Below are 9640 nucleotides of genomic sequence, written 5' to 3'. Positions count from 1 at the left end.
TACATTTTTTGCCTCATTTTGGATTGTTTTCATTTAGGAGACTTAGCTTTGTAGAGGAGTCCAACAATGCCAGGGGAAGTCTGTTTCAATGAGGCCCATAGAAGAACACGTTGGCCAGTGAAGTGGGCTTTTGGGCTTATAAAGGTCAGATTTTGAGGTTTGAACAAGACTGGTGGAGCCCTCCTCTATTCACCTGATAAGGTGTGCAAAATCCCCCTGGCATGCTGCATGTTACATAACATAGCCATACGACTGAACATCCTGTACATTGCAGAGGAAGGAAACCCGGAGTAGCCACCAGGTGAGGATGTTGAAATGCCAAATTAAGATGATAGTGGTGAAGAGGAAGGAATCGACTTACTGCAAGATGTTATTGACAACTTCTTCACATGACTGTCAGTATATATTTATATATTATAACATTACATTTGAAATCAACTTTTAATCTAATGAGTATAAAAGTCTGTGCTAGACATTTTTCAGAATGGGCAAGTTAAGGAAAATCCAAGGCAACAATGTTTGGTGTTGTTGATGTGAGATTCCTATAGTGAGGCAGAAGATCTGGCTTCAGCCAATGAGACAGATCAATAATATCTTGCCTATTTAATCAGATTTTTTTATTAAATCCCGTTTGTCCATGGCGGCAACATCTGGAACTGTAAATGAATTTTGAGCATGAAGCATTTGGAGTATGCATGGGTTGTGACATATTTGAAAAATATGAAAAATAATCCTTTATTCCAAATTAATAAAATAACACTTTTTGATTTGTTGTTTTTGTTATTTTTTGTCATTTAATGAATGTGAATAGCGTTTCCTACATGTAATTTATTTATGAATACACAATCTAATACATTTTATATTTTTTTAAATGCATGATGAAACCAAAACATTTGCATACATTGAGAAAAGAAATGCAACACCAGTCTTTGAATTTGTAATTTTTGATTTAATTCAACAAAACAAAACACAAAACAAGATTAAAAAAAGAAACAAAGAAGAGTCAATCATGGTGAATGAAACCATTATTGAACAGGCAAAATTGTTTGAAATCTAATGTACAAAACTGCCATCAAAAAGCCAAATATGTTCAGAACATAGTCCACAGAGCGAATGGTAATCACACACTGGAGGAAATTAGGTTCTGTGTCTCTTGCGGGTGGTGATAGAGGTCTTGCCATCCACTCCTGCTGGTCCGGATGAACGTACCCTCCTGAGGGAAATGGTGAATTCAGTCGGCGAGACTGAGGTGGGTGCAGATGTTTTCTCTTGTGGCAAGTCCTCCCTCTCTGTGGCTGAGGCAGGCATAATAGGCCCAGATGTTGTTGGGCCATAGAAAGGAGAAGGTGTTGCTGGAAAGCCTTGCACATAGGGGTCAAACAATCCGGCAGCACCCCAGTCAGGGCACCTAAAATTGAGTTGAATTGCTTGAGCTCCCTGAGCTCTGTAAGGACCTGGCCCATCATGTCTTTATCATGTCTTGGGACAGAATGAGGGATCCCAAGACTTGGCTGATGGTGGCCTGGGTGACAATGAACCCAGTGGCGTCACTTTGCTGGCCCACAGATTCCTCCCACGAAAGCATACCCCACTACCCTGTGCCCTTGACACAGTGTGCCCCATCTCACTGGGTCCTGGCTGAACTGGAGCTGGTAGTAGTGTTGGATCAACAGCAGCCTGAACTGGGGAGCACAAGATTGGTGTGAATTTTCTTTGGACACCAGAAGTAGCGGTATCCAGAGGCTGAGGCTTGGAACAACTGAGGTGGGAGGTGCAGGTGTGGGCCAAGTGAGACTCGCTGGTGCTGTCTGCCCAGGCAGACAAGATAGACTAGTCTGCTCCTCATCATCCAGACTTGCAGAAGTGGATTCCTAACTGAAGGCTTGTTCTTGGTCAGGAGTGGCGGTATCATCAATAGCAGTGGCAGAGGGTTGGCCACGTACTGGGGCTGTTGACCTAAAGTAAAAACATTTCAAAAATTAAGTCTGGATTATACATCAAATGAGTTTGAAAACTAAAAATGAAGCAACTTAAAATAAAAAATAAAAATAATCAAATTATTATACCTTTCAGTTGTATTATAATACATTCAAAAAACTATAACATATCCTTAGATGCCAGCCTACTTCCCTCCATCACCAGAGAAGTGCTAGTAATATCTTTATTGAAACCTGAGAAGCCCCCACGAGAATTGAATTCATATCGCCCACTTTCGATATTAAATACTGAGTATAAGATACTTAGTAAGATCCTCCCTCGCCTGGACACTGCTTCCAATGCTTCTCCGACTGATACACACAGATGAGTGTGGATTTTTATCGCGCTGAAGCACCATGTTAAAAGTATAGCAGTTGTTCCAGGGCATGGATGCCAGCCGAGATCTCCACCCCTATGCCGGTTGTCTTTCATAAAACATCCACCAGGGGTTTGACTCCGTAAATTGGGATTATATGCTCAGCACACTTACTCGATTTGTGATACCTCAGGACTGCATCAAATGGGTCAAGTTACTATATACAGCCTTACGACCTGAGCGAGAACAGGTCCCCACATCTTCCAATCCTATCTGGTATTGCGAGGCACAAGGCAGGGTTCACATCTTTTTGCCACTCCTCTTTATCCTCATGGTTCAACCTATAGCAAAGAATAAGACAGGAAGAAGGGCATAAGGGGATTACAGTGGGTAACACAGCTCACACCATTTCGCTGTATGCTTAATAGGCCGAAATAGCGATTTGGTCCTTTAAGAAATGTTAAATGGCTTTGTATATCTGGCCAAAACCTACTCCCAAAAAGAAAGGTAAAATGATGTCCTGAAGTGAATTTTTTCTTTTTTAAAAGTATACATAAAATATACCAAACATTTAACACAACACAGCAAAGAGAAGAAATGTGAAATAAACCATTCCAATTCCAAAGCCTAGCAGGGTAAAATTCTGCAAATGAAACAACTTAGAAGGATAAATAGTATTAGTCATCATTTAAACATTGCAAAGTACATTTATAAAAAAAAACTTATATTCAACATACAAAATAACATACATTGGGGCATATTCTCAAGGACTTATCGCCGAGTTAGCTGCACTCTATCGCAGCCAAAGTGGGGTTAAATTTATCGCCCCATTCACAAGCTGGTGCTAACAGCCTACACCACCAGTTTTCCTAGGATAGCAGCTGCAAATAACATCGCCACATATGACACCGGCAACTAACGCTAATGAAATGCAGATTAGGCATTCCAGTGCAAAAGGCCGCAACAACACCACTTTGCAACATTCTCGACAACCAGCCAGATCGCGATAAGATCCCAAAACAGGCGATAAGGTGCATTAGCAGAAGGGATTTAACACCTGCTCTTACCTGGTGTTAAGTCGGATGACAACCTGCACCATAAAAGTGAGCCCAGCCCAGAGCCACACCTGAAGAACAACAGATGCCATGGAGCTATTGATCATGCAGCTCGGAGCCCCAAGATGGCCACAACACCCACCGATCTACCCCGGACGCCCCCCCCCTCAGACAAAGATAATTTACATCAACTTTACGAAATCATGAACAAAAGAATTCGCCTGATGTCGCACAATTACAACAATTAACATTCATGTGTGGTCAGAAAATGGAGAATCTTTCATTCATCTTTGAATTTCCAAGCAAAATATGTCATTCAAATGTACCTCAAAATAACTACTTGGAAGAGTCTTCCCTCGACAATCTGTAAGTCACAGCCTGCAAGATAAAATTCAAGATAAGAAGGTGTGTCATGCACTCATCAAAGGACAGAGAGAGAGAGAGAAGGAGAGAGAGAGAGAGAGGGAGAGAGCGAAAGAGAAAGAGAGAGGGAGGGAGAGAGAGCAAAAGAGAGAGGGAGGGAGGGAGAGAGAGCGAGCAAGAGGGAGAGAGAGGAAGAGAGAGGGAGACAGAAAAAAAAGAGATGGTGTCCAAGTTCGTGCCATGTGGATCAATGTGATCCATCAAAACAGGCTGTGTCCACACAGTTGAGTGTGAGTTGGTATGTGAAGAGATGTTCTGTTGTCACATGTGATGGGGAGCACTACTTTGGGCCTCCTACCGAATTTGACATTTTTACACACAGCCCTATTTACTACATGGACGTGGGGCTACGTTGGGGGGGTTGAGAGATTGTTGTTCATGAGCAATGAGGCCACAGCTGGTCCACACCTTCACAGTCATCTAATTGGCCATGTGGGCCAGGCTCAAACATACGCGTTGATGTAATTTCCCAGGAAATCAATCAATGTCCCTCCATTCATCCATACTTTTATACTTGATTGAATATAGACATGACACATATGTGTGATTTGGAATGTTTTATTCACATTCTGTGGAGTGTCGGAGATGGAGCAGTACATGGCCATGCAAACCCCACATTACATGGTTGACCAGTGGAGGCCTGTTCATTGGTAACCAGAGCAGATATAGCAGTCCATGTCGGGGTCCAGGTGAATGCCGCAGAATGTTTCGGGGACAGTGGAATGTGTTGTTCAAGGGCATGATACAGAGAGCTGACAGTTCTTGTATCCGAGTAATGGCTCCAGTGAGGTCAGCCAAGGATTGTTGTAGAGCATGGAACGGACTGTGGGTGTCCGTTAGGGACTGTAAGTGGTCCCTGATGGGACTTATGCACCCGCGTATGGCATCTAGTTTGGCTGCCATGAGTTAGAAACCCACTGAACCTGTTCAGCCAGCTCCTGCTGGCAGTCTAACACACGGCGTTGGAATGCCATGTGTCTTTCCGTAAGGTGGTGGGAGCCAGCCTTGGTGGTGGGTTCTTAAAGGTGTGTGGTCTGTGCAGGGGGTGCGGTCACCTGGATGCAGTTGGGTAGCCCTGCTCCTGGAGGTGGGGTGCGGTGGCTGTCCACGAGCTGTTAGAGGGTGTCAGAGCAGATGGCCAGGTGGTCCTCTTCATCATCAGTGTGTTCCATGTATGTTGAAGCATTGTACATGTTTACAGACAGACAGCATGACAATGTACATTGTGACTGTTTTGGAGGAGCTGGCTATTTGATGGGAGACAGTGGACATTTCGACTACATGACGGATGTGAGGTTGTACTCGTACATTATCATCTAACAGTTTCCTGCTATGTGAGATGTGAATGGCCAGTTTCTATGCACAAGCGGCACCAGTTGTGCCCTCTGTCCTGTAGTGAAAGTGTTGCACTTTGTACCACATTGTTGTCAATGTTGATGTACTGTGATTGCTATGTGTATGTGCTGCATTGTGGGAGAGTCGCCCCTGCAGCTCTAATTTAGCGGCCCCTTATCTCTTTGAGGTGGTGTGCATTTCACGTGTGCTTTTATGGTGCTGAGATGTTTGCGACTTGGGTCATTTGTGCTCTTGGACATTTTTTGTACTCTTGTGCATTGTTTGTCTGCTGATGTGTTGTTGACGTCAGGGGTTGTATGTGCACGTGGATGTGTCAGAGTGTGACCTGCTTCTTTGAGGATGTGATCTACCCTGGGCCACCTCAGTGTTGTGTCGTGCACCATGTCATGTATTTTGACTGCAGCCAGGCTATCGGTCATGCAGTGTCACTTGCATTGTCAGTGTGGCTCATAGAGCCGCTGCTTTGCTGGATTCAGCACATGTGCATGGGTAGTTTGTTGGATTGGTGATAGGGAGGGGGACCCCTTTGTGCACATCGTGGACAGGGGCCTACTTGGTGTTTCTATGTGTGCTGCAGTGTGCCAAGGGTATAATTTATTTATATGTTTATATAGCGCTAGAATTGACCCCCGGAGGGGTATCTCTGCACTTAAACGGAAAATGAGGGTAGTGTGTGGCTCCAGCAAGTTAACAGGTGTGGAAAAGAGTGGTTTTAAGCAGCTTCCTGAATTGTAGATGGTCTGGACACTGTCTCAAAGGTAGAGGCAGCTCATTCCAGTAGCGGGGGGCCAAGATGGGAGAGAGCCCTTCCGCCTAATCTTGCTTTTCTTACTCGCGGCACCACCAACAGGTGTTTGGTACTCGAGCGGAGATCTCTCGAGGGAGCATAAGGCATGAATCTCTCGGAGAGGTAAGAAGGGCCTAAATTAAGCAATGCCTTATGGATGGTGCAGCAGATTTTAAACTTGACCCGTTGACGGATGGGGAGCCAATGCAGTTTCATTAGAAGAGGGCTGGAGGGAGTCCTAGAGGGAGCAATAAGGACCAGCCGTGCCACCATGTTCTGAACTACCTGCAGTCTGACGAGTGAGCCATCATTGGAAATAACTAGCAGGCCGTTACAGTAATCAAGGCTACATAGTACAAGCGCCTGGATGAGGGTTTTCCGGGAGGAGTCAGGAAGCAAAGGGAAAACTCGGCGGAGTAGGCCTATTACATGGAAAAAAGACCCAGCAGTCTGAGCAGGATGCTCCTTCAAAATAAGTGCCTGATCCAGCCTGATCCCCAGATTTGTGACTGACAACTTGGGGGCAGGATGGGGACCTAGGTCTATCGGCCACCAGTCGGCTGTCCATAGGAAGGGGGCCTCTCCAAAGAGCATGATCTCTGTTTTTCCCACATTACACTGGAGGTAATTATTCCTCATCCAGTGTGCTATTGCTCTCATCCCATTGGAGAAGGCCGACCGTACCGCTGAGGTGAACTTGCTGAATGGAAAGAGTAATTGGGTATCATCGGCATGTGACATGGGGATGAACCCATGGGACCTCAGGAGATTGGCCAGGGGAGCAATATAGATGTTAAATAATGTAGGGCTCAGACATGAGCCTTGAGGTACTCCCTTGGACAATTCTACGGGGGCCAAGCGGTACTGGCCCAGGTTGACAATCTGGGAGCGATCAGATAGAAAGCTCCTCATTGATTGCAAGGCCGATTTTCTTAGCCTAACCTCTTCCAATATTTTAGTCAAGATGTTATGGGAGACTGTGTCAAACGCCGCGGATAGGTCCAACAGCACCAGAATCATAGAATGTTAATTATCTAGGGTCATCCTGATGTTATCTGTGACCGCTAGAAATGCTGATTCAGTGCTGTATTTGGGCCTAAAATCAGACTGGGAAGTATCTAGGCATCCAGTTTGTTCGACAAAATTGGAGAGGTGGGTATTTACATGTTTTTCCATTAGTTTGCTTGTAAGCGGAAGAAGTGAGATAGGACATAGGTTGGAAAGATCTGTCCATGGTAGTTTGGCGTTCTTACAGATTGAATAAATGGTTGGAGGTATTGCACTCTGTTGTCAAACTAAACCACTTGCACGGTACGTGTGCTGCACTAGATTGGTGCCTGCTGAACCCCAATAGAACAAGCGTCACAGCGCAAGCAGTGAGGGAAGACGCCGTTACCACGCCGCTTCTCCTATACCCCCGCATGGGAGTATGCTGAACCTTAGCGAGACCGTGAGAAAGTAAAAAAGGCTCGCAGATCCCCGAACTCCCCAGTTAAAATAACATAGAACTTCAGACAGTTTTTTCGTCTACCGGGAATCAAGATACTTCTAAAATCATGTAGTACACGCAACTACTCTACAACCAGTTATTTAGGCCCCTGACGAAGGGGTTCAAACCCCGAAATGCATTGGGTTGTAAATATAACTGTGTTTTGTACAAATTGAATTGTGGAAAGTGTATGATGACAATACAAATTGTGTACTATTTATGTATAAATTGCATTGAAATATATTTCATTTGTTTATCATGAAATGAATCGAAAAACAAAGAATATGCATTAAAATTTTGCATATTTGAAAAATTTGAAAAATTTCATTTAGTAAGTGCGCACTAGAGTCCTGGCGATCTAGTGATCCCAGGCCATATTCATTGTTCTTACAGATTGGCCTAACCTGAGCAACTTTCCACTCTAGGGGTACATGGCCATCTTTTAGGGAGAGATTGATGAGAGATTGCATAGAAGGAGACATATTTTTAGCCAAAGATGGGAGGACTTTAGCAGGAATGTAATCAGCAGGGGAGCCAGACTTTATCTCATTAATCAGTAATTCAACCTCCATTAAAGAAATTACAGGGAAGTTCTCTAACGTCTGAGGATCAGTAGGATTAAGTTGGTCAGGCCATATGGTTCTGTGGCAGACATCCTGCTCCAGTGATTTTTTCATAGATAAGCTCTATCTTTTGAGCAAAGTAGAGAGCAATATCATTGTATAGTGATTGGGAGGGAGCCTTTAGGCTTTCACAGGCCTTAGGATTGAAGAATTTGGTACAGGGTTTTGGAGGAATTACCAGCCTGGGCTAACTGAGACGTTATATAAGTTTTCCGTGATATTTTTATGTTTTTATGATAACTGGACAGAGCAGACTGAAACTGCTCTCTGTCCATCTCACTATTAGAGAGACGCCAGATTCTCTCCAACTTCCTGCAGAGTTGTTTTTGAACTTGCAATTGGTTCTACCTCATGCGCCTCATTGTGGGTGTGCAGTGTGCTACACATAATTGTGCATGTGTGCCATTGTGCCCATGTCCCCCCATTCCCCCCAGTCTCTGGTTGTTACCCTGCTGCTATTGGGTCAGGTCATATTGAGCTGTGTCCGGACTTCCAACATCTTGTACCGTCTCCACACTGATGACTGTGGTCACCATTTCCTCCTGCTCATCCAGCTCCTCCTATGAAGCAGGACTCCCACCTCCAGTCGTCGTTGCTGCCTTCCTGTTGGCAGCAAATTTCTTCTTAGTTTGGCTTTTCACAACCACGGGGTTCCTAGCTGGTCCTCTGCGGGGCTCGAGTTGCCCTCTGCACTCGGTCTGGGTGCATCCATGGTGCTACGCCTGGCGATGGTGGCATGTGCCTCCTGCGGTGATGCGACGTCTGGGCCGGCAGGACTCGATTTGATGTGTGAGACCTGGTGGACCGCAATTGAGGCCAGAGGCAGCGGACAGGGCAGGGCCACATACACATGGCATCGATGACCCCAAGGCCATCATCTCAGAGGTCATCCAATATCTCAGAAGAAAGGGTTACTGACTTGACTAGCACAGAGTTAGTGGCCCCGGATGCACAGCAGCCGGCACAGGCACCCCACCACGGGACGGTAGCTTGTGGTGCACTGAGGCAGGGCCACACGGACTAAGCAGGTCCTCATCAATGTCCGAGGTGAATGTGGCAGAGGGTTGCAGGGGACAGTGGAAGGTATCCCCCAAGGCATGATGCAGAGGGCATAAGCCATCCGGAAGCAGAAAACGGAGGAGTGGAGTGCTTCAGCCTCGTTTCCACAAACATTTCGGTATTAGCTACTTGAGTATGAAGACAACCCCCAGTCCATTTACTCAGATGCCACCAAAGTTCAACCAGGGGGCACCGGGGCTGAGAGGGGATGCAGTCTGCGATGATGCCGGTGCAATGATATGAATTCCGCCATTGCTAAATCAAGACTCGGTCCCAAATGTGTGACCTACTTGACCACAGTGTAGGCCGGAGGCAGCGATCAGCAGTGGCCCACAGCCACGTGTCGTTGGCTTGCGATGCACAGAGTTATGGACACCAGGGCATTTGTTAGTAGTGTTCGATCACCTCCGTAATGATGATCCTTTTTCACTCCTGACTGCAACGCGTCATCCTCCTACACCTCTCCTTGCATGCAATAATCTGAACTCTGCCATTGAAAAATCAATGCTCAGTTCCAATTGTGTGACCTACTCAAGTACAGCGTAGGTCGAGGAC

General features: G+C 45.6%; 1 long non-coding RNA gene across 1 annotated transcript in view; it reads right to left on the bottom strand.

Annotated features, from left to right (window-relative positions):
* Positions 1-1041: 1041 nt before the first annotated feature.
* Positions 1042-9640, bottom strand: part of LOC144785150 (uncharacterized) — a 53311-nt gene continuing 44712 nt past the window's right edge. The window contains exons 2-4 of the long non-coding RNA XR_013601782.1: positions 3675-3726; positions 2468-2634; positions 1042-1956 (exon numbers count right to left, since the gene is read on the bottom strand). This is a non-coding gene — a long non-coding RNA (uncharacterized LOC144785150). The remainder of the gene's footprint in view (positions 1957-2467; positions 2635-3674; positions 3727-9640) is intronic.

Source organism: Lissotriton helveticus, chromosome 10 (genome assembly GCF_964261635.1).
Source record: "Lissotriton helveticus chromosome 10, aLisHel1.1, whole genome shotgun sequence".
Classification (NCBI taxonomy): Eukaryota; Metazoa; Chordata; class Amphibia; order Caudata; family Salamandridae; genus Lissotriton; species Lissotriton helveticus.
Note: the sequence above shows the minus strand (reverse complement) of the source record. Positions and strands in the feature narration are given on the sequence as shown.